The sequence below is a fragment of the Mus musculus genome, chromosome 4, assembly GCF_000001635.26.
Source record: "Mus musculus strain C57BL/6J chromosome 4, GRCm38.p6 C57BL/6J".
In the NCBI taxonomy this organism is placed as follows: Eukaryota; Metazoa; Chordata; class Mammalia; order Rodentia; family Muridae; genus Mus; species Mus musculus.
Genome location: NC_000070.6, coordinates 141,277,858 through 141,280,924, shown reverse-complemented (window position 1 = coordinate 141,280,924; position 3,067 = coordinate 141,277,858). Strand labels below are relative to the sequence as shown.

The 3,067-nt window shown below is 52.2% G+C and overlaps 1 long non-coding RNA gene across 1 annotated transcript; it reads right to left on the bottom strand.

The window, feature by feature from the left end:
• Positions 1 to 1,130: 1,130 nt before the first annotated feature.
• Gm13056 (predicted gene 13056) lies at positions 1,131 to 2,486 on the bottom strand. Its single transcript, NR_151527.1, has 2 exons — positions 2,381 to 2,486; positions 1,131 to 1,588 (listed from the first exon to the last, which is right to left on the bottom strand). It is a non-coding gene; the product is annotated as a predicted gene 13056 (long non-coding RNA).
• Positions 2,487 to 3,067: the final 581 nt, after the last annotated feature.

The window sequence follows — 3,067 nt, the reverse complement described above, 5'->3', positions numbered from 1 at the left end:
TTCATTTGCTCACTCATTCATTCACCCCCCACTCATTCTCTGGGTAGCTCCTGTCAGGTGGTGTGTAGGAAGATAGCAACATCTGGATATTTATGCCATGAATCCTGGCTCAGTTCTGGCTCAGCCCCACCTTCTTATGTTTTCTGGGCCTCAACCTTTCTTCCTGTATAATGGCGTCATGCAAGGGAGCTTTCCAAGTTCTCTCTGAGTCTACCTGGTGGAACAAGGCCCCAGCTGAGGCCACTGGTCATCAGGGTGACTAGTCCAGCAAGAGCTCAAAAGGTCACCAGCTCACACCCTGGAACAAAGCTCCTGCCACAAACTCATGCCAGTAACTTTAGCTCTCAGGAGGCTGAGGCAGAAGGATGGCAAGTTCAAGACCATCCTGGGATAAATAGCAAGTCCCTGTCTCAAAGGTTGAAAACCAAAACATGAGATTAAAATGGTCAGTTGTAGAGTGTGTACGTTATTACAATAAAGACACAAACCAGAATGGTGCCTGGCTCAGTGAGTGATGTAGCCTGCTGCCAAGCCTGACAGAGTGGGATCTGTAGGACCTACAGGGCAGGAGGAGAGAATGGACATCTGAAGGCTGGCCTCTGACCTCCTGGCACACACACTGTCATACACACACACACACAGACATATACACATACACTGTAATACAAAGATTTTGTTTTGTTTTGTTTTGTTTTGTTTTGTTTTGAGACAGGGTTTCTCTGTGTAGCCCTGGCTATCCTGGAACTCACTCTGTGGACCAGGCTGGCCTCGAACTCAGACAGAGATCTGCCTGCCTCTGCCGCCCGAGTGCTGGGATTAAAGGTGTGCACCACTACGCCCAGCTTTTTTTTTTTTTTTTTTTTTTTTTAAATTAAGAAATACAGAACAGGGCAGGGTAGTGCACACCTTCAATTCCAGAACTTGGGAGACAAAGGCAGTAAGATCTCTGTGAGTTCAAGGTCAGCCTGGCCTACGATGCAAGTTCCAAGCCAGCCAGGGTTACATAGTAAGACCACCCCCACCAAGAGAGAGAGACACACAGACAGAGACAGAGAGAGACGGAGGGAGGGAAGGAGGGAGGGAGGGACAGAGACAGGGAGGGGAGGGCTATTTGCTGATTTCTAATTTTATTTTATTTTTTTTCCATTTTTTATTAGGTATTTAACTCATTTACATTTCCAATGCTATACCAAAAGTCCCCCAGATTTCTAATTTTATTTGCAGTGCTTCACTGGACACTGCCACACAGCAATGATCAAACCGGACAAACATCCCTGGTTTTGCGCAGCGCATTCTGGGACGGTGCTGTCTGGAGCGCTCTCTGGCCGGAACGCCAGGTGGAAGGGTGGAAGGGCGTGCTCTGTATCTCTGTATCGGCTTTGCACAATCCACTGGCCACTCACTTCCAGCGGCCGTTAAGCATTCCAACCGCAAACAAAGAGAAGCTGCCTGCTTTCGGTCTTGCTCACTGTGATGGACTCACACAAAAGCTGGGTGTGTTGGTACAGGCCTGGCATCCCAGCTCGGGAGGCAGAAGCAGGAGAATTATCACACGGGGCTGGCCAGAGCTGCATAGCAAGACCTGGTCCTACAAAAATAAAAGTTAAGGCACCGAGGTGAGGCACAGCTGGTAGCGTGCCTGCCTAGGAGACACAAGCTACGGATTCCATGCCCAGCGGTGCAGAAACTGCATGTCATACCACACACCTGTTAGCCCTGCACACAGGAGCTTGAGACGGGGATCAGGAATTTCATCCTCAAATGCATAGTGTTTGTTCTCTCTCTCTCTCTCTCTCTCTCTCTCTCTCTCTCTCTCTCTCTCTCTCTCTCTCTCTCTCTCTCTGTGTCTGTCTCTTTCTCGTTTTGGCTGTCCTGGAACTCACTGTGTAGACCAAGCTGGCCTCTGTAGGTCCTTCTGCCTCTGTGCCAGGTAGTATGCACTGCTACCGCCCACCTGGCTGCTTTTGTCTTTCCAAGCTCCCAGTTGTTGCTCTTGGGCTTCATGGACATCCTACATCAGAGTCTCCCTGTAAAGTGTAGAGCCACCCCCACCCGCCCCCAGGCCTGGTTTAGACCTCTAGAGCCTTCATCTGGGATACAGGGCCCGGGACTCTGTTTATCCAGCTTCCCCAATGAATCTGACAGGAAAGGTAGGTTCTGAGACCCATGACCCAGCTGCTTACAGATTCCCTGCTGGAAAGAAATTCTGTGAGGACTTGACTGGGTCATGCTTTGAGGTGGCGTGGTGAGAGTCTCCCCACTCCAAACAGGGCTTCCCCAGCTGAGAACACACAGGCTTCAAGACAATGGATTCTGCCCAGCAGCCAATGAACTCCCTGCAAGCTCGCACTGTTCCCACAGAACAAACGAGTGGCATTACCATGCTGTCTCCAGTGGGCTTGAAGGGTCCCTGGAGGGTCCCTCTCCCATGCCGCGGAGCCTCCCATCTCCCCAGCTCTCCAACTCAAGGCTCTCTGGCCCTAACTGCTGGACAGTGAGAGGGAGAGGCTTGGCCAGGTGCCCCACCCTACAGACTAGCCTGGTCAAGCAAGCAAAGGAAGGAAGTGGAGAGAGGCCCGGGCCAGCGGACTCCACTCCTGGTAGGGCTGACACAGGCCTCAGGAATTTGAAAACAAACATTGGGACAGGGAAGGAAGAGGCTGCCCCTGGCTGCTGAGCCAGGCCAGCCCTTCTCCGGGGCAGCGGTGAATTTCAACCCTGCCCGACTGTGGCCCAAGGCTGGAGTTGGTGTCTGGAGAGTTTCCACTCCACAGATCATAGTGTTGGGAGGTGGAGGGGCAGTGGAGGATGACCCCCCTTCCTCCTCCGAACCCCAGAACATCCTGGCTGGAGTGAGGGAGGAGAAAGGGCCAGAGGACCAGAGAGCTGGAAGGAGGCCCAGTACTAAGGGGGATGCCCATTAAGCACTTGTTAGTCGCCTACTGTGTCCCGAAGGCTCAAGATGGAAGTATCTATCTTACTCTACAGGGCTGGGGAACCCCGAGGGGAGAGTATCAGGGGGCCAAGCTTAGAAGCTCTCTGCAGAGTCTGGACATGGTCTCCTAGA